Source organism: Tachysurus vachellii, chromosome 11, assembly GCF_030014155.1.
Source record: "Tachysurus vachellii isolate PV-2020 chromosome 11, HZAU_Pvac_v1, whole genome shotgun sequence".
NCBI classification, from domain to species: domain Eukaryota; kingdom Metazoa; phylum Chordata; class Actinopteri; order Siluriformes; family Bagridae; genus Tachysurus; species Tachysurus vachellii.
The window spans coordinates 24,105,122-24,130,507 of NC_083470.1; the positions used below are offsets into that span (position 1 = coordinate 24,105,122).

Here is a 25,386-nt window from a genome sequence, read left to right on the forward strand (position 1 = left end):
ATAAAAAGAGATTATATAATGATGATATTAATATTGAAAACAAAAGTTTGCAATATATAAACTTTTCCATGAAGAGCAAACATTGCTTTAAATTTGACTAACATAACTGTTAATGACGGAAATCTCGGCGCCCCTCCCCTACTGACCGGATGTGATTTATTGCGCTTGCGTTTTTGTTTTTCATGACGGGACGGTGGCGAAACGTTCAGACGAGTGGACGGAGCCTGAGAGCGTGTGCTGCTCTGGTGAAGAAAACCACTGACACTCCTAAGCGGGCCTTTTGAAGACAGGATATGAAGACGAGAGCTTCTAATCCCATCTGTCTGTTTGGCGTGTGTGTGTGTTTAAGTGTGTGTGTGTCTGTATGTGTGTGTGTTTGTGTGTGTGTCTCTGTATGTGTGTATGTGTGTGTGTGTGTGTGTGTGTCTGTATGTGTGTGTGTGTGTGTGTGTGTGTGTGTGTCTGTATGTGCGTGTGTGTATGTGTGTGTGTGTGTGTGTGTGTGTGTGTGCGATTCCCAGACGTCCGCAGTGTTGATGCAATCACATATACCCGCCTACAGAGCTAGAGAGGAGACGCAGCTCATGTTGGAGAATTACACAACAAAAAAAGCACGATTCACATCTTGGAGATGTGATGAAATTCTCGTTGGAACTGCGGGAGACACAAGAAGGAATTCACCAAAAGGGAGAAATAAAGTACAATTTTTAGATGTTTTTTTTTTTTACTATTTCTTTCATTTAATAAATATCTGGAGGCTGAAATGCACAGACTCTGAGACTCTTTACATTATTGCTAATGAACAATGCAAGTGTGTGTGTGTGTTTGTGTGCGTGTGTGTGAGTAAGAGAGAGAGTGAGAGAGAGCGAGAGAGAGAGAGAGCAAGTTGTGAGAACACAATTAAGGAGTGTGTGTGTGTGTGTTTGTGTGTGTGTGTGAGTAAGAGAGAGAGAGAGAGAGATCAAGTTGTGAGAACACAATTAAGGAGTGTGTGAGTGTGTGTGTGTGTGAGAGAGAGAGAGAGAGCAAGTTGTGAGAACACAATTAAGGAGTGTATGAGAGGGAGAGTGTGTGTGTGTGTGAGTGTGAGTGAGAGAAAACCGAAAGACAGCAGCTTTACTGTTTGGAGTGTTTACTGTTTCCACACACTCGGCATTTCCCGTACTAAGGGTCGCAACCTCACACGAGGTCGTGAGAAAAACTTTTTTTTTTTCATTCAATTACTTTACCTATTATTAAAGATAAGAAACGTGACGTTCGGTCTGCTGTGGGAGACCGATGAGTCTTAAACTGACCGTTTTTTTCTTCGATTGGTGTTATTCACACTGAGAAATGTGAACAGGAAGTCGGTTCTTTATTGCTTAAATGTAAACGGATAAAAACGATGCGAGTAAAAATTCTGTGAAAGAATGCTAACGTTTCTCGTTAGCAAACTGCTTCGGATTATAAGGAATAAAACGGGTCAAAGACGTCCTGCACTCAGGGCAATAAAGTGAAGTGCGGTTTCAATGGAGTTGATTATTTTCCTCTTAACAGCCCACGTGGCCAAACTGCATGACCTCACTAACAGTACCGTAGTGAGATGCCCATCACTCTCTATCTGTCTGTCCGTCCATCCGTTGGTCTGTCCTAGGCTGATAAAAAAAAAAAGGGGGAATAGACATGACTTCGGTGTCCAATAAAAACGTTCTTGAGGAGTCAGGAAGTCCCGCCCCTGTGCCAGACTAAGGGTATTGCTTTGTAGCTGCAGATCATTAGCCTAAAGCATGGGTCAGTCGTTGTGGTTGTGGTTGTCTGCATTCCTGCGTGTTCTTTTCCTCCCGAGTGTGTTGTGAAAAGATAGATGATGTGTGTGTGTGGGTCTGAGTTCATTCCCCTCCAAAATCTTTATCCTGAATGAAACATATCGTCGCTGTCGGGCGGAAACCTCGTATGTCCAAATTTGGTCAGTTTCATATTTTTTCCACATATCGATGCTATTGGTCAGTCCCCACGTGGGTCTGTTATTTTTACAAGTTATTAACCAATCTAAAGTCTTGAAAATAGCTTGAGCGCAAATCTCATAACTCCATTGGACACTTCAACTGTCCACCTCTTCCTCACTCCGTGGGAGAGATTCGCGGCATATTTCTCCTCAAGAAGAGTCGCAACGAATCAACACGTCTTCTGAGGTAAATGTCTTCAAAACACTGGGCTCAAAGAAAAAAAAGTCTTGACCCCCACTAGTTCTGGTGCTCGTCTGAGGACAGGAATTTAGCGCAAGACAATCCACTGCAACGCGGACTAAACCCTGTGCACTGCAGATAAGGTACTGCGTTTTTTTAATTTCCTGATAAATAACGGTTTTGGAGATACGAGGATTCCGCCTGACAGCGATGATATACAGCTATTACACACTGCACTAACCGCTTTAGAGAGAGAGAGAGAGAGAGAGAGGGTGTGAGAGAGAGAGAGTGTGAGAGAGAGAAAGAGAGCGAGATAGCGCGAGAGAGAGAGAATGAGAGAGAGAGAGAGAGAGAGAGAGAGAGTGAGAGAAAAAGTGAGAGAGAGAGTGAGAGAGAGAGATAGTGTGAGAGAGAGAGAGAGAGAGAGAGAGAGAGAGAGAGAGAGAGAGAGATAATGAGAGAGAGAGAGAGAGAGAGAGAGAGAGAGAGAGATAGTGAGAGAGAGTGTGAGAGAAAGAGAGCGAGAGAGAGAGAGAGAGAGATAGTGAGAGAGAGAGTGAGAGAGAGAGAGAGAGAGACAGAGTGAGAGAGAGAGAGAGAGAGACAGAGTGAGAGAGAGCGTGAGAGAGAGAGAGAAAGAGAGAGAGTGTGAGAGTGTGAGAGAGAGAAAGAGAGCGAGATAGCGCGAGAGAGAGAGAATGAGAGAGAGAGAGAGAGAGAGAGTGAGAGAGAGAGAGATAGTGTGAGAGAGAGATAGTGAGAGAGTGAGAGAGAGTGTGAGAGATAGTGAGAGAGTGAGAGAGAGAGAGAGAGATAGTGAGAGAGAGAGTGAGAGAGAGAGTGAGAGAGAGAGAGAGAGAGCGAGAGAGAGAGCGAGAGAGAGAGTGTGAGAGAGAGTGTGAGAGAGAGTGTGAGAGAGAGAGAGAGAGAGAGAGAGAGAGTTCTCAGAAAAGTTTTATTTTCCTGTCTGGTGTTGAACTACAGTCCTTTCCCTCTCCCCTGCGTAGCCTATTGCCCGGGGAAACAAAAAAAAAAAAAAAAAGTACAAAACAACCGCTTCAGGCTTCTAACAAACGATCCACGGCCCGGTGAGGACGTGTGAAAACTCCACAGACAGAAAGCCAGCACTCAGGATTGAACTTCAGACCCTGCAGCTACGAGACATCAACACAACCTGCTGCTCCACTGTGCCGCTCGCCTTCAGTAAATAACTGGGAAGAAAAAGTTACTAGAAAAAAATGGAAATAAACCTTACACTCGCATTCAACTCCAAATCTTCATCTTGTATTTATAGAAGGATAGAGAGATCTCGGATGGAACGGGCTGTCGTTCATGCCCACAAGTTGGTGATGGTAAAAAAAAATAAATAAATAATAAAGACCTCAAGCGACCCACAGAGACCCTGATTTCGAACCCGGACAACTTTGTGGCCGATCGTTGCCTTAGCCTTCTCTCCGTCGTGTACGAGGAAGACGACGAGTTACGCCTTTCGAACGGGTTCCGCTGCACTGCGACGCTGCAGTTTAAAATGATGCTTCAGTTGTTTGATAGGAAGCAGGTGTTAGCCTTCATCCTCGCTCGTTAGTACTCATTAAAAGTGGCTCACGCTCTCTATTATCTCAATTACCCACGTCGCTTAAGCGCCAGAGCCCGACGTGTGCAGATGTGCATTTTAACATTTCAACGTTAAAAAAAAAAACGAATTGGCTTCCGCAAATCGGTCGCTGCTATTTAAAAAAAAAAAAAAAAAGAATCACAGTACTGATCTCCAAAAAGTATCCTGATGTAATTTATTATAATACGAGTCACAAATACAATACAAAACTATTTACGAACGCAGGAAGCTTTTTGTATACGTCTACATGGATAAGCTAGGAGTGAGAAAGCCCCGCCCACAAAACCTGCTCAACAACCAGCCATGTTTCTGGAACAATCATCTATTCTAGAATTATCTATTCCATCATCCGGCAAAGATTATACTATAAGATCATCTGAACCTGTGAGAATATCAGAATCTTACAATGACTTATAAAGCGAACGAACCTCAGCGACGTAAATACGTTTTTACCGTCGCTTGGTGATTGTTACCGTGGTGACGCCGATAGGCACAGGTCAACTTTCTGTATTAGACTCGTAAATAAAGAATAAACGTTTATACGTCATATACCGCTAAGTCCGTCTTCCTCGATCGGCTACGTTTGAGGTATCGTGCCTTTTTTTCCCCCTAAAGTATTCCTTTAACCAGCACTCAAGCATTTGGGACAAGCTCCCCAGCTTTAGCTAATAATAAATTCCGCACAGTTTTATTTTAAGTCTAGGTCTGGGGACCAAGGGAAGTGAAGGTGAGATCTGAGCGCACACACACACCCACAATCTCACACACACACACACACACACACGATCACTACAGAAACAGCTGCATGAAACATTTATCATCGCACATAGACACACGGCTGTGATTTTTTTTTTTTAAAGCTTGGATATTGCCTCGGTAAAGGTTAACGGGAGAGAAAAAGGATTACATTCACGCTGAAGATCAACAGTTCTTTGTGTTCCTGAGCCTTGGAGAAAAATCCGAAAACTTTAGATATTGTGCCTTGTGAAAACAAGGGCAACACTCCTGGCACATCAGAGCAAGAGCAAAGCAAGAGCCGTATGACTTAGAACTTGAGTTATACGAGGTCACGTTGTGTGTGTGTGTGTGTGTGTGAGAGAGAGAGAAAGAGAGATAATTCAGATAACTAGGTTACAAAAAGCCCATATGACTCGGAGCTGGCAGATGAAAACATTCGAGAGATAAAAGCAGCATCCTCGTGTTGCTGAGCGAAGAGAGAGGCGGCTTGTTTTATGTCGAACACAAAGCGGGAGGGGAAACAACAGCGAGTGCTAAAATGACTTAAACACTAAACGCTTTCAGCTCTGTAATTAAAGCGTCTGTATGCGTGTAGATATTATCTGAATTCTAACATCAAACCTCGGTCGTCGTGCGCTACGTGAACAGCCGACCTTCGAGCGTGAGTCACAAATCTGATTAACGACTTATTAAAGCGCTTAACAAAGCCAATGCTCTTCTGTAACAAACGACGATCGCTCTGTGACACTTTATACAACAGCGGCACTTTATAGCGGTCGGGTTTGTAATAAAGCAGCTGCACTGGAAAATGCAGCTGGGCTGCGTGTTTAGTAACGCTTTCAATAACACCGTAAACGTCGCTCGTCTTTACGGACGAAGCCGTGTCGCTGCTGTGTGTACGTACTCTGATGTTCAAAGTTTTTAGCGGTAAACATGACAGTGGTAAACATCATATTTTTCATAACTCGCACTATGTGCACAGTCGAGGTTCACCATCTAAACAGAAATCGTGTCAAAAAATGAAAGATACACACAAGGGTAACAAAACTATTGCTGACAAAATGCGTGCAGCAGGCAGACAAAACCTTGTCCAAGTGGCAGCCACGTCTCAGTCTCCTGTCGATCACAAAGTCTCCGCCCACTCAACGAGCTTGGGTGTGTAAAAGAGAGCAGATAAAACTTTCCTAAGCTCGTCAGAAACCATGATGATGATGATGATGGAAAAGGAAGAAAGGATTGTGTCAATTTCACAAGTAACCAGTGTGAGATAGCTAGTCAGGTCGCTGACGATGTAAAAGTAGCTTCTTTGGGATTCATTTCTGATTAGCTGTGAGAAAATAAACAAAAAAAAAATCTGGCCCGAAAGCCGTGCCTGAAATGTGACTCGTTAGTCCCCGAAGCACTGGAGACTGATTGTTAATTGTGAACACTTTACCCACTAAAACTACCAACAGTATGTTACATTTAAACAAATGTTTCCTTTACAGAAGATTGTTTTCTTTCTCTGGTTTTGGACGAGAACTAAAGAAATGCCGACGACTCAAAACAAAACACTGCCGATTGCTAACGGAGTCAAAGTCACCAAAGCGCGAACGTTTTCTACAAACGTGCACGACACGTCGTAGCGACAGGGTTACAACTTCAGTGCCCCCAAATGAACGATGACAAGGTGAAGCGACATCCAAAAGTTTGTCCCTTATGATTCCATCTGATGACTAATTCTACGGCACGTGTAGTTTCTTCAGGCGACTTTACCTCCTGCCACCAATTTCCTTTTCCTGGGATAAAGCTTAATAACCCCAGTTTTCTCTTATCCAGTCATATACTGTACATACATTATGACGTCTCGTTAAGCGTTTATACAAAAAAATAAAGCTTGGAAGAAGGTAGCAGAGATTATTAACGCTCGCTTACTTTGTTAATCTGCCAACATCCTTTAGCTTCTCCCTGTTCAGGGTCACCACAGAGGATCATCTGATCCATATATTTGATTTCTTTTGGCAAAGGATTTACACCAGATGCCCTTCCCAATGCCATTTCCAGGCTTGGGACCAGCACTGAGAGTTAACCCCCTCCTCCCTCAGTGGCTGGGATGGTTCATTGCCTGGGGAAACAAGCCTCAGGCCATAGCGGTGAAAGCACGAGATCCTGCTGCTGGACCAGCTGAGAAAGTGATGTGTGTAAATCAAATAATGGGCTGCAGCCTAGAAACTGCGACCGATGCTGTGGCCACATGAGAAACTCTCTCTTATATAAAACTTATCACCAACAGTGTGAATATCTGTTCTCCTCTTTTTAAGAAAGGAGAAGAAGAAGAAACGTAAAAACAAAACACATCGGAAACAACCTGTTGGTTCAGGAAGGTGGAAGCGTCCTTCAAAAAGTGACACGGAGCAACATCCTAAATATTTACCTACTGCTGTATTTTTATGTTACAGTCGAGGTGCCAGAACAGCCACAGCCAAACTCCCACAAAGACATATTTATAATCCAACACCTCCCCTCCGTCCACCACCACTTGTCCTCTCCATCTGCAGGCTATGAAGCGTTAGACTGGGAGGCGTCGGTGTCCATTACGAATGCTAAAACTTTTCTCTCGTCTCTCATATATTTCACACGTCGCATTTCCCCCTGATAGACCTCAACAATCATTAAGCCACCAATACCGAGCGTTGCGCTCTCGGGTACGTCGACGTGTCTACGGTTCCTCTCGTTCCGCCTCATTTTGTATGCGTATACGCAGTTGTGCTTTTTGTCGAGCCGTCCGCTCGAAAAGAGTCAAATGACAAATGAAGGATCGAATAAATGTACGTGAAATTTATTAAGAACGCCGGTACACCTGCTCGTTCGTGCGGTTGTCAAGTGTTTGTCACGTCTCAAATATTCACGTCAAAACCGACTCGTTGGTGCCGGGCTGGTTTGAGTGTGTCATAAACTGCTGATCTGGCAGCAGGAACTATCCAGTGACTGGTAACTTGTTGATGAGAGAGGTCAGAAGACCTGTGGTTCACACCCCCAAAGAAGGCCAGGCTAAATCATATAACCAGTCTTTACAACCCCATAGAGCAGAAAAGCATCCCAGATAAAACCTTATGGATGGTGATGAGCTACAACAGCAGACCAAAGCATCAGGTTCAACTCCTGTTAGTCAAGAATGGGAATTTGGGGCTACAGTATAAGCTGGGATGAAGGGTCAGAATTTCCTCCAAACTACGAATCGACTGTGCAGTTCCACACATCACTTCAGTACTTGCTGGTTTACCATATAATAAGAACTAGAAGATACAAAACATTTTTTGGCACATCACTGTACAGTAATACCTGTCGACAAGGAGCCGATCACATAAGTGGGTCGGCGTGAAATGGAACGAAAACTGATCGTCTCTGACGATGATAAACCTCGGACCAAAATCTTCACCAAGAGTTCCAATAACTCATAATAAACCCTTAGATGGAAGCTTCAGTACAGAACATTTGTTGTAATTGTTGTATGAGAAAAATGTCCATCCATTTCGTTTCTCTCCAAACGGTAATACCCCAGATATAATTTAGAAGCTGTAATAGCAGTACGGACTTTCTGGTTGCTATTCTTTCCGGTATTTTGTCTACGTCTGTACTCGTCTGATGTGGGTAAAACGTCAGATATGACGAAGCGCGCTTGACGTCTCCATGTGACGAAGATTAAGATCAAGCTGCACATGAACACTGGAACAGCAGCAGCTGTACTTTAGGCAGATGGTAGAAACGCTGTCAATTCAAGAGTATTGATCAGGAACAGCAAAGACACATCACGATACACAACAGCTGTCAGTGAGAGCTTTTTTCCATTTATTTATGTATGCTGTGCAGTAAGCGTTGATTGAGATGCACCAGACGCTCTCCTCTAAAATCAGCCTTTTAGTCTCAGTGTGTTGCATATTTGAGCATGTTGTCAGCTCTATCAGAAGCTCATTAACGCAGCGGTCTCGAGCGGAGTCGAAACGAGGCCCGTAAACGTAAGCCCGTCGATCGCTCGTGTGCCGTAACACACGTGAGCGTCTTCGTACCCTGCATGCCGCTCGGATACACACACGTATATATATTTATCACACAGCATATTTTTTCCTCTCAAACACCAGCTCAGGTTCTCGTGTAATCCTATAAAAAGCGGCAGGTGAAAGGAATATAGCAGCTTTATTGCCGCTACACAAAAATCTGCCTTCAGCGATTTCTAGTCACAGTGCAGCTTCTGAATTTAAAAATAAATAGATAAAAAAGTTTAACTTTTTAATAAGCTCCAGGTCATGTCATAGCAACCGAGTGAGAATAGCGAGCGTGGTGGGCAAAGTTTTAAGTGAGTAAATATCACATGATTCACATGGTACAAAAAATTTGATTACCAATATTTAAGTCCTGCGTTATAATGATAAAATAATGAGTGTTTTTGGAACCTGTACAACATGTCAGTGTGCGTTGGGCCTCCAGAGTTCCACCTCCACCCAGTGTGTGGATTTTGTATGTTCTCCACCCATGGCTTCCTCCAGGTTCTCCAATATCCTTCCTCAGTCCAAAGATGTGTGTTGTAGGTTGAGTAAGTATGTGATTGTACCCTGTAAAGGGTTGGTGCCTCATCCAGGGTGTCCCCCACCTTGTGAACAGACGGGATGGGAGGAACAGGTACACGTAGATGGACGGGTGGACGGATGGATAGGTGGATGGATGGATGGATGAACAGATAGATGGATAGGTGGATGGATGGATGGATGGATGGATAGGTGGACGGATGAATGGATGAACAGATAGATGGACGGGTGGACAGATGGATAGGTGGATGGATGGATGGATGGATAGGTGGACGGACGGACGGATGGATGGGTGGACGGATAAACCTAATCTGAATAACATGAAAACTACTAAAGACTTACCAGGCCAATTAATTGACACTAGCTAGGACTGGTAAGTGTGTTGTCATGGTTACAACATACTCAGAGGGGAAAAAATGCAAGCATGAAAGCAGCCTAATTTATTCATAATGTTGTTGCTTAACTGCATTCATTTATTCACTGATTTTCTTCTGTTGCACCGTTCAGGAGCAACGGTATTGAAAAATCATGTAAAAAAAAAAGTACAGGAAGATAAATTGGACGTGAACGTTTCAGAACATTCGGAAGTCCTGCTGTTTCGGGTACGTTGCAGACAGATCCCTAAAAACAGGATGGTTATATCAGGTAAACGAGCTGCCTCCACTCTCCCTCCATGAGCCATAGAATATTAAACATGTTTGTCATCGTTGTATTATCTAAACCAGGGGTGTCCAATCTCATCCTCAAAGAGCCAGTGTGGGTGTAGATTTTATACCAATCGAGCTTTCCATACACTTAATTACGGCTTCTACTCGAACGGAATGAAAATCTGCACCCTCACCAGTCCTCTGTGGATAAGATCGGTCACCCCTGATCTCGACGTTTGCGCTCGCGCGCTCTTTCCCGAACGTCGGCGGTGCTTTATCAGAGCCTTCTAGCGCGTGCAAAAGGTCCGACAAAGACGCTCCGAAAAGTCAGAAAATGAAGATTTAGGAAAAAGCACAAGGAGGAAAAGCACTCACTCCTTGACTGATGCACTCATTAGCTGCTCAATGATCCTCCTCTTTCTAAAAGGAAACCTTACGAGAAAACGGCAACATTTCAGCAAGACGAATATTCAATAAAGTTCACCGCAGCTCTGACAGCGTCCCTAATCCCGCCGGTAACATTAGCGATGCGCACTTCAGTCGTTTGTGTGACAAAGTGCACCGCTGTGGTGATTGTTATACTAATAAAAAAAAAAAGTCACGGTTATTACTCTGTGCGGCACACAGGAGCCGAGACGTCAAATCAGGGACGAAACGGCGAGGAGCAGGAAAGATTGCAGTAGTGGGGAGATTTTTATAGCGCTGATTGATACTGCTAATGTTCCTTTTAAAAGCGTTCCTCGTGAACCCCGTGCAGGCCGTCATTACCGACCTAATTGGTTGTAATAATGTTCCGTACGCCGGTTTGCCGCCTTTGTCTTTAATATCTCGGTACATCTCCCACAGAGGCTTCTTCGATCTGATGATGGGCTCCAACCACATGATGAAAAGCGCCGTTTAAAAACGGCATCGATAAGATAAGAAGGAAAAAAAAAAATCCAGAGATGGTGGGAATGTGAGAAATGGTGAGAAATCAGTATATGAGCAACTCTCAAATCTGATTGGTCAGGCGGTGTTGAACGAGAGTCCGCATCAGGAGCTGCGAGAGAGCACGATTAAGTTTTATATTAATCGTCGCACTAATGAGTTACTGTTGCTATAGTAACCGGTCACTCACGGATGTTATCATCCATTGCATACGTTTCTAAGTCTAATAATTAAGGAATTAACAGAATGATAAATAAGAAAAAAGTAAGGTCAGCGTTATGCTTTCTATAATATAGTGTCCGTGTCACTCCGGGTTAATGGAAAAATAATCAACTTCCACATCGGAAAAGAAAATTTGCTTCGTGTCTGGTCACACGCACAGCTGCACTATTGATTAGCGTGTTCCTGACGGTTTTATTCCTTTCATCTGATCCCACGTGATCACATATCCAACCCATATTGGCCTTTTACTTTTCATGGAATCTTTCCTCAGGTCCGGGACGTCAGATCTCACGGGCTCAGTAGGCAAAGTTAAAATATTTATCATCATCACTCTTCTGTTTACACCTATTACACCTATATTGCCTTCCCTTCATTGGTTGCCCGTTCGTTTTAGAATTGATTTCAAGATTTTACTTTTAGTTTTTAAATCATTAAATAACATTAGTCCTAAATATCTCTCAGATCTATTAAAGCCATATGACTCCATCCAGAGCACTTAGGTCTGCTAAAATCACATTTAAAAACATATTTGTATGGGGCAGCATACAACACAGTATGAGAGTTACCTGTTAGTAGTTCTTTTTAAGTGTGTGCTACTAATTATTATTGTATTTATTGCATTTTTATTAGTCTTTTATTTAGTTTTTATTTATTTATTTTATTATTATTATTATTTTATGCTTTTTAGTTCTATTGTTTATTTTATATTGTTTGTACAGCACTTTGGTGAACACCTGCTGTTTTTAAAAGGGGCTCTATAAATAAACTTTGATTTGATTTGATTTGATTCTGTCCTCTTTCTTGCATCCCACAGTTTCTGGGATAGACTCCAGATCCGGCGTGACCCTGATCAAGATAACTGAGCGAATCAGGATCAGTTCAGTTAGTCCATGTTTAAAATAATTCCTGATATTAGCGATATTAATGGTGTCGGATATTAAAACGCTCCCTGTTACCACCCCCCACCCCCCAAATAGACGCGACGGTAATGTTGGGATTTTTAAGTGCTCTCTGGATATTACTCTCCCAGAAGAACATGGTGAACTGAGTGACTGTGGAATGTGAAATGCGTTTCGATCAGTTCGTTGTTGTTATGCAAGCGACCCAGTGATCCGGTGTGCTCTGTGACTAATCTGAGCTCATCTTCAAACCGTCACTTACCGCAGTATGCGTTATACCGCCATGCAAATGCGGGGACGAGAACAACTTTCGACTACTAATTAAACTCCCTCGAGTCCCGTGCGGCAGGCTCGCCGGCGAAAGAGAGGAAAATGATTTTTTTTTTTTTTAATTTTTTTTTTTATACCCACAGCCCGCGTCCCCGTTGGTCCTTTCGTTCCTGAGGCGGAATTAATTACAGAGAAATGTGGCACTGACGAGATCTGCTACACACCTGAGCTAGAAGATGCTTAGGACATACGGTCCAAACGCGTTCCTTTCCTTGTACATTTACTACGCACAAACGTGTCTCTGTGTGTAAATCTCTGCCAGATGTTGATGATCAGACTTCAGGGGTTATATTATTACATTCAGTGTTTAAGAGGTGGGGAAAATAAACAGCTTAGAAAAAGATACAGAACGTTATTTCATTCACAAGCTCAGAGGAGAGAAAAGTCGTCATGATGCTGTGCTGAGGAGATTCGGTGTTAGGAAGCTGAAGTGTGCTTGAAGTGATGCTGAGAACAAACAATTCCTGCTGTTCAGGTCCCACGGCATAGCGACATAAATATGAATGTGACTTTTGTTTTATTGTTTTTTTTTTAATCAACAATCAGCTACTGATTACATTACAGCCGTCATTAAATCTCTTATCTTCAATCAAGAGTAATGTAATTGGATGCAACAAAAGGAACTCCGGTAGTTCTACAGCGGTGTAGATAGTTGTGCGTTGCTGTTAGAAGATTCTCGTCACCCTTTGTGCTTTGTGGACACGTTATTTTGATGCGTTTCTCCTCCTTCTGCTTTGGTCCGTTATGTACTTTGTGTGTCTTGACTATCACAGACTGACCAGCTTTACCTTTCCCTCGAATGAAAAAGGAAAGGGGGCGTGGCCAGATACATGACGTACACAACATTATTATAGTAGAAGAAAATACCCAAAGCTGAATAAAATTGCTGGCATCAGAGTTCAGTTGTTTTTTTTAAATTTCCCCATTAACAAGGTTGCAACACTGAAGAAAATAAACCTAACGAGGTATTGCGTCTGTCTTGCAAACCCTCGACTTCCCGACTCGAAACGGTTACAAGAATTTCACGGAGGAAGGGTCACGTTACCATAGTAACTTGATTAAATGAACCAGACGTGGCTCTAAACGGTTTATAAGCGCTAAACCGTTCTTTTTAGAACGCTCTCAAAGAAACACGATCCCACCCTGTTCCTGTATTGGCTAGAGTGACTGTGATCGACAGAAGACGGGGAATAGGCCCCTCCCACTCCAATGGCACAGCCAGTTTTACTCTATCGACTCTACAGATGACTGCGACATCATCAGGATTTGAACTTCTGATCTTTCTGTGACGAGCCGGATGCTTTTATGTTCTGTTTGAAAGGTCATCCCGTGGATCCGTTTTTGGTATATGGGTCTCTCGTCGTTTAACCAGATAGGAGCCTGGTGTCGGACGACCGAAAATAACTGCCTGGGATCGCTGCCAAGCGTGGCTGCAGATGGAGTGTACTGACTTTACTAGAAGGATTTTATAATAACTCAGACCTTTGCTGGAACAGCTAGTGAGGAGAAGCTCAGATGAACTCGTTCTCTGTTCTGTCAAGAGCTAAAAACACAGACTTAAGGTTAGGTTTAGAGACCTCTATGATGTCAGACTGCACACAGACCGAACTGGAGAAAAGGCTTGTTTATTTGAGAATGTTGATGTGGTTTAATCACACATCACAATTTAAAACATGCTGATGAACAAAGACTCAAGAAAGCTGAACAAATGTGACTAAAATCCTCAATCATGACATCAATATTAATTTAGTGCAGAATGAGACAATTGCAGCATCTGACCCTGAAGATCTGATGCATTCATTCATTCATTCATCTTCTACCGCTTATCCGAACTACCTCGGGTCACGGGGAGCCTGTGCCTATCTCAGGCGTCATCGGGCATCAAGGCAGGATACACCCTGGATGGAGTGCCAACCCATCGCAGGGCACACACACACACTCATTCACTCACGCAATCACACACTACGGACAATTTTCCAGAGATGCCAATCAACCTACCATGCATGTCTTTGGACCGGGGGAGGAAACCGGAGTACCCGGATGAAACTCCCGAGGCACGGGGAGAACACGCACACTCCACACACACAAGGCGGAGGCGGGAATCGAACCCCCAACCCTGGAGGTGTGAGGCGAACGTGCTAACCACTAAGCCACCGTGCCCCCCAGATCTGATGCAAATGATACTAATCTAATTATATTTAACATGCCTTTTTATAACATGATAAGTGATGGCATTAAGGCGCCACACACCCGCCTCCACCAGAAGATCGGCCGCCACGGCGCCTCCACCAGAACAGCCACACACCCACCCTAACTAATACAACAGCCACACCGCCTCCACCAGAACAACAGCCACCACGCAGCCTCCACCAGAACAGCCGCCACCCCGCCTCCACCAAAAGAACAGCCGCCACTCTTTCTTTTCCTAAACATCCACAGCTCAATAACCTACATACTGTATCCTGATCTCTTTGGAATTCATCTCTTTTACACCCAGAATAAAGTGGATGCCAGAGAATTAGGCAAACTTTTTTGCACACTTATGCAACGTTCCCAAGTTGCTTGGAGCTGCCAGTTATCAACAGCATGCATACTCGCCTCCACCGATGTCCCCGAGCTCCATTGACGACCTTGCTGCAGTCATCACTGTTATTTTCTTAACGCTGTTTTGAATTTTGCTATATTATATATACATACATACACACACACAATATATATATATATATATATAAATAATCACACACTATTTATTTATTTATTATATTATATATATATATATATATATATATATATGGCTAATCGTTACACAAATCTGACAAACAAATTTAACAAACACCTTTAATAAACAAAATAAAGTATGCTGTTTCACCAGACACTTCAGCGTGTCTGCCGATTCATGTAAATTCCTTCCCACACACAACATATGGAGACGTGAGGTCGACTTGCCTGCGTGCACGACGTCGAAGTGAAACAATTTAATTTGATATGCGTGTACCGCTGTTATCGTTAAAGTTTACAGCCCTCACCGTGTCACCGAACGGTCACTTTATCTGAAAAAGCGCAGATGCGCACAGCACCACTGACAGCTAATTACGCTGATTATCTGTTATTTTAGTATTCCAGTGTACTTCCATATGACTTCTGGCCTTGTTTTGCAGCATGGTTTATGATGAATAATACATAATGGTTTTAGCACATCCGTTCAGATAAATGGCAGATAAATATTATTGCAGGGTCTGAGATTAACGCAAAAAAAACAAAAAAAAAAAAGCCACAACGTTAGACAACTATGAATGCAAAGTATAATGATTAATTCGGTCGACTCCATACACAAAATTGTTGAATTTAATCACCTCAAATTAAATAAAAATAAAGTGAGCTAAAGCAAATCCATGAGTCATCCAATAGACAGTCTAGCTATCGAATTAGGACAAAATAATGGTGCCCGATTTATATGAGGTGTGTGTGTGTGTGTGTGTGTGTGTGTGTGTGAGACTGTGGCTGAGCTGTTTTACTGGAACGGTTTAGTTTTGTCCGTTTCGGCTTTCTCGAGTCACTGAACCGACATGACCGCACTTGTTCGTTTACAAAAAACTTGATAACGGACGTGAAAAAAAAAGTCACAGTAAGAAATTTTATTTTGCCTTTACATTTGAAGACAAACTCAGAACTCAAATATTAATTTCTGACTTTTTTAAACAGTAAAAACGGGGAACGAAAAATGATCCACGTGGTTAGAAACGTGCATTTAGATCATTTTGTTATGTACATGGAACGTACAACACATACTACATACATGCCCCTCCCCACACACACACAGTTATACAGTCTGATGGACTTTTCAATTACGTTCACAAATTGCTGCATAATCACAAACACTCATGCATAATGCACACTCACTCTCTCCCTCTCTCTCCTGCTTGCTCACTCACACACACACACACACGCTCTAGCATGTAGAGACATTTCAATTCGTTTCACACACACTCCCATGCACTCGTACATAAATCTGACACACACGGGCTAACACTACTATATCCAGATGCCTCCCATCAACGGCTTCACTCAATTTATCATAACTTAATTAACCGCTGAACCTTGCAACGAGCTCTTCACATCAGGCTTCAATTAACAGATTTCATTTAGCAATATGGCCACTGCATTGAAATCAATCAGCGCTGAGTAGTTAACGGTGTCACGGCGCAAACGAGCTCTAATGACTGACGGAAGGATTAAACTCAACGCCAGTGCGAACACACCAATATCAACTGATAGCGTTAGAAGTCCCAGTAGGCTCATGCTCTCGCCCTCTCTCTCACATTACACACACACACACAAACTTACTCGCTCGTCTTTAACCCTGATTAATAAATAACACACCATTTCCTGTTGTCATTCATTCGCACGTTCCTCTATGCATCAACACGTGATTGCTTATACGCTCCTTTATACCGCAACGCTGGTGAATCCAACCGGTCAGGTTGTTGCTATACTACATAATATAGTATACTATAATACAGCAGGCACTCAACATAGAAAACATCACACATAACAGATGTTTGTTTTGCCATTAAAGAAGGAGTCTCCAGTTGTCAGTGCGGTCAGCGTAACGGACTGGGAAAAAGCTGGAACCGAGATTCCTGAGCGTGGAACCCAAAATATTTCACAGGACATCAGACAACTGTAAATGGATAAAATGTACAGCATGGCATAGTTTCATTAATGAATAAAAATTAATACAACGCAAATATCGGCAAATTGCTTTGGTGTACATCGATAAAAAGACTGGTAGAAAATAATCGGCTTTATTTTGTGCTTTCACACCACAATGTCTGATTATTTTCCAATAACGGATAATAAAGTGTTTTATTCCTTACAGACAAACTAACGTGCTTCTGGTTAGCATCACAATCCTTAAATACCAAGACAGTCCATAATAAAAGGTAAAATGTGGTAGCCTAGCGGTTTAGCATACCAATCGGAAGGTTGTGGGGTCGATTCCTACTGTACGTCCACCAAGCTGCCACTGCTGGGCCCCTGAACAAGGCCCTTAACCCTCAATTGCTCAGTTGTATAAAAAAAATAGATAAAATGTAAGTCACTCTGGATAAGGGCTTCTGATGTAAATGTAAAATGGTGTTAATAAAAGCAAACTGGTAGTCAGTTTATAGTGAGGTGTCCACTTTAGCGAGCTTAATAAACATCGCAACGATCGTTACCTCTGAAGTTTTAACATCAAGAGAGAATTTTCCACAAACGCTAACACTGTGACCGCGAGGAAATCTCGTATGAGGAGTTGAGAAAGTGCAACAGGAAATGGTACCAGTTTGTTGTACCGATTAAGATGCTGAAAATGGAATTAGACAGACTTTGCTTTCGGGTTTTCATTTTGGCAGCGCTCGTACACACGACGATCACAAATGCTAATTCATGTTTTGTGAGTGGATTGAAATGCTGTTACTTATTACACACGGTCATAGGGGAAATGCAATCGCAAATACTTCTTCGAATTAGCATTTCCTAATTAACATTTAAATTTTAAATAAAACCCGAAAAGTGTGGCCGTGCTGGTGAGCCAGATTGAAATCTGATTGCTGTATTACGCCTAAGATGCAAATCTCATCCTCGTATTTGGCACGCGCCACATCCAAAATCTATGGTTGGGGGTTAATGGACAACATGTGTTGTAGTGTGTTGGTAATCAAATGTGGCTCTGAGACAGAAGCATTTACACTAAAACATCTAAGTGGTTTGAGTAATCAGATTTGTTTTAAACAAACACTGAACAAGGGTTCTACTCGTTGTAGAAATGTATTCATCTCACCTTTACCCGCTTTCAATACGTCACTGAAAACAAAGTACTATGTGTACTGTGGCAGAATCTACTGCATTCGATTCAATTGATACTGCATTTGATTCAGTTTCAGTTGTATTCGATTCAGAGCATAGTGAATCTGAAATAATGCCTACTGCATTCGATTCAGAGCCTATAGTAATACAATTACCGTCTACTACATTTGATTCAGATCCTACTTCTTTAAAATTAACACCAACTACATTTGATTCAACACCTGGTGCATTCGATTCAGAGCCTAGGTTGCATTCAATTCATACTGCATTCGATTCAGAGCCTAGCGCATTCGATTCAGAGCCTAATACATTTAAATTAGAACCAACTACATTTGATTCAACACCTGGTGCATTCGATTCAGAGCCTAGGTTGCATTCAATTCATACTGCATTCGATTCAGAGCCTAGCGCATTCGATTCAGAGCCTAATACATTTAAATTAGAACCAACTACATTTGATTCAACACCTGGTGCATTCGATTCAGAGCCTAGGTTGCATTCAATTCATACTGCATTCGATTCAGAGCCTAGCGCATTCGATTCAGAGCCTAATACATTTAAATTAGCACCAACTACATTTGATTCAACACCTGGTGCATTCGATTCAGAGCCTAGGTTGCATTCGATTCATAGTGCATTCGTTTCAGAGGCTATGTTGCAGTCAATTCATACTCTATTCGATTCAGAGCCTAATACATTTGAATTAGCACATACTGCATTTGATTCAGAGCCTACAGTAATAAAATTACCGTCTACTACATTTGATTCAGATCCTACTTCTTTAAAATTAGCACCAACTACATTTGATTCAACACCTGGTGCATTCGATTCAGAGCCTAGGTTGCATTCAATTCATACTGCATTCGATTCAGGGACTAGCACATTCGATTCAGAGCCTAATCCGTTTAAATTAGCACCTTCTGCATTCCATTCAGAGCCTATAGTAATATACTTAACGTCTACCACATTTGATTCAGAGCCTACTTCTTTCAAATTAGCACCAACTACATTTGATTCAACACCTGGTGCATTCGATTCAGAGTCTAGGTTGCATTCAATTCATACTGCATTCGATTCAGAGCCTAGCGCATTCGATTCAGAGCCTAATACATTTAAATTAGCACCAACTACATTTGATTCAACACCTGGTGCATTCGATTCAGAGCCTAGGTTGCATTCGATTCATAGTGCATTCGATTCAGAGCCTAGCGCATTCGATTCAGAGCCTAATACATTTAAATTAGCACCAACTACATTTGATTCAACACCTGGTGCATTCGATTCAGAGCCTAGGTTGCATTCGATTCATAGTGCATTCGTTTCAGAGGCTATGTTGAAGTCAATTCATACTCTATTCGATTCAGAGCCTAGCGCATTCGATTCAAAGCCTAGCGCATTCGATTCAGAGCCTAGCGCATTCGATTCAGAGCCTAATACATTTGAATTAGCACATACTGCATTCGATTCAGAGCCTATAGTAATAGAATTAACGTCTACTACATTTGATTCAGAGCCTACAGTAATAAAATTAACGTCTACTACATTTGATTCAGAGCCTACAGTAATAAAATTAACGTCTACTACATTTGATTCAGAGCCTACAGTAATAAAATTAACGTCTACTACATTTGATTCAGAGCCTACTTCGTTAAATATAAATCGTCAGAATTTGTAACTTGACCGAACAAATCATGAGTGGAAAAAATTAGCTAGATGCTAACAGGCGCATTTACCTTGAACGCGCTCGGTAGAAAACACCAAACTAAAAACTATACATTACTAATATATTCTCTACTAACTAAACAAAATTAAAAAAAATAAGTTAGACATCGTATAAATATTCGACTTTATTTATGCTACCTCTTAGCAGCACGTTAGCTAAACGGCGATATCTAGCAAAACACGTATTTTACCAGACATTTAAGGTCTAAAATCATTTCATAAAAGTTTATAAATCTTACCAAGCAGTCTGGACGAGATTTTTCCTATTCTGACTTAATTAACCATCGACTGAAAGAAAGTGCGGAATAATTTGCTCGAGCACCTGACATTCATCTGAGTGACTCGATTATGGAAAGCCAAACAGAGCAAAACTCGATTAGATTTTTTCCAATTAAGAAAATGTATTATTAAAATATATTTTTTAATAATAATGTTTTTGTAAATTATTTTGTAAATCTTGTAAATTATAACGCATAAAAAAAGAGAATAATTCAGTTGTTGTTGCTGGGAAATTACACACATGCATTTATTTCTCTCATACCACAGCAATTTGCCAATAATTACAGTCCACAACACAAATGAACTCCAGTTATCACTTACGTTATAACATTCCTTCACAATTTTTTTCGCTTTATTGACATGCAGCTTTAAAGGTGGGGTGTAGGATGTTTGATAAATGCTTCAGAAAACCGAGTCGGGCCGACTAACAAAACAAACGTGTAGCCAATTAGCAGAAAGGGGCGTGTCTTGTCAATGTGAGAGTGTTCAGTGCGCATGTCTGACATTAGCAGAAAGCGATTGAAACACTGACATGTCGGATACCTGCCGTTACCGCCGCCTCGGGTTCTAGGTGTTGAACGTCGTCTTCCGCGTGAAACGGAGCTAAACCTTTCGCGGTACAACACACAGTACTACAAAAACACATTTGTATTACCATAGTATTACTCATTGAGTTCATTTACTGATAAAAATATCCCCTCGGCCAGCTGCCCCAGCAGGTTCCGCCATAATAGTTGCCTGGGTTGCGTATGTATGTGGGGGCGGAGCTATCAAAACAGGGGTGACACCCATTTGGGTTAGGGGCATGTTTGTTTTGGTGATTTCAAATGTCAACATTGGCTTTCAAACATCTTGCACCTCACCTTTAACAGTAGGAATAGGATCTTGGAATTCTGTCATTTTGCATCTGTGTACTTTCAAGCTACAAAAGGGGGGAAAAAAACGGATGCATCCACGTTCAACTGTATGTTGATTGCTCTAAAGCAGCAGAATAACTCATTGTCGATGTGTCGAAAATATCTTTTTCTATAAACAAATATTATTTAGTAAATAAATATCTAATTATTTTAAAACTTTACTACTAAGCTATTACTATTGACGATGCATGTCTGGCACAAGATCCCATTTTTCCGAAGTACATATGATGAATTGCTCTGTGGTTTATTTGTTGATTTGATTCTCTTTAATGATTTTTTGAACTCAAGAGAAACCAAATAAATAAATAAATAAATATCAGTCTCCTTGTAGGACTTGCTTTGCTCTATATTAATTACATGTCACATCCTTTCATTTATTTCCAGTCAATTTTTAACTAATACATTTTTAGCCACCTGTATTTAAAGCAGTTATAGTAAAGGTTAGAACTGAAATCTTTTTATTATCTTGTGCAAGTGGTGAAGTAATGCAGAACGTGGTATTTAGAATAAGAGCAATCGGCTTCTTGTATTGCTTAATTTTAGTAGCGGCGGTTTGATCCAACTATCCACCCTCATGCTGTACAAGGTGTTAAACCGCACAGTAAAAATGGACTTATATATTTATAATATGTACATTTCCAAACAAATAAATGGGTATCAGACGCTTTTCTTTGCAAACTATAAGCTATATTTTACAGAATAATTCCACTCAGATCAGAAACAGAGAAAAGGTGGTTTCAAAGAGATTCATTTTACAAGAAATGGTTTATGGGAAACAGTCACAAGCACGAGCCTCTCAGCAGGACGAGGAGTGCTTTTTAATCTCGCACGACAAGTGACACACTTTTGTGATCTCTCAGGAAGAAGGGTATTACATGCCTGGTGTGGAATTGAGCTTCTACTCGAGCCTTTATCAGCTCTCTCCCAAGAGCCAAAGCAAGATGAGCAAAACTAATGATGGATGGAGGAAACGAACAGAGAAACATCGATCCTCTCTTGTATCTGTTTGATCTTCAAAACCTGTTCCATAAATAAATATGCAATTTATACTGTAACCGAGTGCAGGGAAGTATAGAAGGATGCTTTAAAATATTGTTCGTAAAGTGGCGGCACTCTGTAGTTTTCAGCTGTCATTTTTTGCTCTGTGTTTGTTTTCAACCTCTCCCACATCTCCGTCTGTGCCACTCACTCACTTCTTGTCTCTCTCTTTTTTCTTCTCCTACAGGGATGTGTTTAATTCGAGCGTATTTTTCTTACAGGCATCCGGCTTTGTAGTTCTCTGCGTGGACTCACTTGCTCTCTCTCAGTTTCCATGGCTCCTACTGCGAATGTGTCATTTTGCCACCCCACCCCACATGATGGACCGCTGTGATCGACTATCGGCTCGGCAAAAAACCACACGTTAATCCTCCAAATCTCGAGTCTCTGGGAGCACAAAGACGGAAGACAATGAACTTGTACATTTTTTTAAAGCACAAAAGCTTTTTTAATGCAAATGAGCATCTGGAGTTTGAAGTCAGTTATATAATTTTTGGCCCCATGTCCACACATCATCAGAATTTTCGGGCACTAAAAATCCTTTGAGTCTTTGAGGAAAAGTTGTTTACTGAACCTGCTGAGCAAATCGGTCACACGTGTACACACACACTCACTTCTTATCTCGATACGTTTTCTCTAAAGATTTGACGTTTCAAGTAGATCCATAGTAACAATCCAGAAAAAAATCAAAGCTACATAAACTCCACGTACAGATTTCATGGGGATGTTTTCTTTTGCATTTCCCACTCTTTCAGTTTCAGCGAGGTTTACAGAATAAATCATTTATTTCTGCATGTAATGTTGTTGCTGCATGCCTGGTGCTCAATACGAACCATCACTTGATGTTTCCATAACACAACTCCAGAATATTTTACTGACAGGTTTATTCATTACATGATATTTAATGTAAAAATAAACATGGAAGTAGTTTCAGTTGTAAGAACATTGGGTAATATGGATGCTATTTAATCTTTTGCCATTAAGTCTTTTATATAGACAAAGTAAACACACAACTACTGGCAAAACAAGGACTACCTAATTTCGTCATTTTGTGTTGAGAAATTACCAAGAAACGCTACAAGGGTGTAAAACAGTCATTGCACACCAACGGCTAACCACCATATTGAGGAAACTCAACAATGTGTCACACCTCGAAGCTACCGCAAAACTTTGCATCAGAATTCATAAGAACCAGGAAGATAATTCAGTTTCATGAAACATTTTCAGATTTTATTCAACAATAAAAGAAAAAAACCCATTGATCCAAATGCTACCAAAATTGTCCTTTGTTTCTCCAAAGATTCCCAAAAGAAGTGTTATAACATTTGATCTTAATTTGGAGAAATGAATTTTAAATAGATTGCATCATTAAAACCTGAATTAGATTTCCCTTGAATATAAAACAGCCAATCATTGGAATATGATTTCAGGTTGTAATTCAGCTAAAATCTAATTCAACTCCACTTTCCCAATGGCCAATCACTAATAACCCTTGTTTCCCAATTTAAATCAAGCAAAGCGAAGCTGTTGCAATGAAACAACATTTCTCCAGGACCTCGATGCTACATAAATACATTAAGCTACAAAAAACTCCTAAAAGATCTAGGGACTAGTACAATTACACAGATCGGCATAAAGTGCACCAATCACCAATCATTGATGACCCTTGTTTCCAATAACTAATCACCGATGACACTTGTTACTCAATGACCAATTACTAATGAGCCTTGTTTCCCAATAAATAATCACTAATCACCATTGATTCTTCCAACTTTTAAACTCTATTCTTGACTTTGGTGTTTCTTTCACTACTCACCTTTCACAACTATTCACTCTTACAGATTAATTTTGCTGAATACCTGGACGGAAGCGACAATAAATGTAAATGTTTTGTCAAAGACGACTGCTTTCCTTATTGTGTCTCTGTAATTAACTGTTTTATTTTGAAATGGAATAAAACAGAAACATCATCATTATTAGTTGGTCATATAAACATGGCTAGATACTCTCACCGACAACTATATTCAAGACACATGCTATTCATTTATTAATCTCATTCATGCCATTATCTAATCAATCACTTGAAACGTTAGTCTACGTTTTGCACAGACTGAACTGAACAGTGGTTCTTCCTCAGTTCCTCAACCGTACAAGGTGCTTTGCCTTTGTTGCCCATCCCCTGTTAATAAGATGCTTTTCATTCATTCATCTTCTACCGCTTATCCGAACTACCTCGGGTCACGGGGAGCCTGTGCCTATCTCAGGCGTCATCGTGCATCAAGGCAGGATACACCCTGGACGGAGTGCCAACCCATCGCAGTGCACACACACACACACACACACACACACACACACACACACACACACACACACACACTCTCTCTCATTCACTCACGCAATCACACACTACGGACAATTTTTTTCCAGAGATGTCAGTCAACCTACCATACATGTCTTTGGACCGGGGAGGAAACCGGAGTACCCAGAGGAAACCCCCGAGGCACGGGGAGAACATGCAAACTCCACACACAAAAGGTGGAGGCGGGATTCGAACCCCCAACCCTGGAGGTGTGAGGCGAACGTGCTAACCACTAAGCCACCGTGCAAACCCGCTATTTTAAACAGCGAAACATAAATCCAATTCGCTTTTCTTTTCCATCTGCTGCACAAAAATCACTGTTTCTCCAAAACTAGCCTTCCTGTCCACCTCCTCTCCTACCGGTGTGAGCTGTTAAACCTCTTTGTATCTCTGAGATGTAACACACAAATGCCTCATCACCGGCTGCTGTCAATGTCTGAAGGCACTGCTACAATTTACAGACCCTATCATTTGGCTGCCTGGTAATTACACACTATCTTTGGCTGAAGATCTGACATGACTGCGTGTGAGTCATGGCACGCTTCTGCGGCAAGTGTTAAACGTAGCGGAGTAGCAGGTGCCAAATAACATGCTATTATCTACAGCATTCAAGAAAGCATGTGGTAAAGAGAATGCTCTTTGTCATCTGCTGTAGTATTTCCTCATTAACTGTGGATGACATCCAGACAGCACAATTTGTGCAATGTAAGCTCTTGTGAACCTGCCAACTTATGAGAAGAACACATGGGGAAAGATTTTAGAAAAAATTATGTTCAAAACGTTAGTGTTTTAAGCTGAGCATTAAGGGCTGTTGTTTCATGTTGACATTGACGAATTAATAGTTGTGTTTAATGACCTTTGTTTCCCAAGGACCAATCACTGATAACTCTTGTTTGCCAATGACCAATCAAAGACAACACTTTTTCCCCAATGACCAATCACTGATAACTCTTGTTTCCTAATGAGCAATCACTCATAACGCTTGTTTCTTAATGACCAATCACTGATAACACTTTTTTTCCCAATGACCAATCACTGATAAATTTTGTTTCCCAATGACCAATCACTGATAACTTTTGTTTCCCAATGACCAATCACTGATAACTCTTGTTTCCC

General features: G+C 41.4%; 1 protein-coding gene across 1 annotated transcript in view; it reads right to left on the reverse strand.

Moving 5' to 3' along the window:
• Window positions 1–20,020, reverse strand: part of gpat2 (glycerol-3-phosphate acyltransferase 2, mitochondrial) — a 148,068-nt gene extending 128,048 nt beyond the window's left edge. Inside the window, exon 1 of the mRNA XM_060882518.1 lies at window positions 19,917–20,020. The gene's annotated coding sequence lies outside the window, so the exon portion shown is untranslated. The remainder of the gene's footprint in view (window positions 1–19,916) is intronic.
• Window positions 20,021–25,386: the final 5,366 nt, after the last annotated feature.